Raw genomic sequence first — 208 nt, forward strand, 5'->3', positions numbered from 1 at the left:
AGTGAGGTGCAAGAAGCTCAAGATTCAAATGAAGAATCTGAAAAGTACCTTGTACAATTGAGGATTGAATTGTGTGAGATGACTACTGTATTGATGAGTTTAGGAGAGAATCTTGATATAGTGAGCACTTTGACTGATAGAATGTGGCACTGTCAAGAGGCAGCGGATTTGTGCGGTGCGATTGTGTCAGTATTGTCCAATGTGGAAG

Source organism: Plasmopara halstedii, assembly GCF_900000015.1.
Source record: "Plasmopara halstedii genome assembly, contig: Scaffold_3109, whole genome shotgun sequence".
Taxonomy (NCBI): domain Eukaryota; phylum Oomycota; class Peronosporomycetes; order Peronosporales; family Peronosporaceae; genus Plasmopara; species Plasmopara halstedii.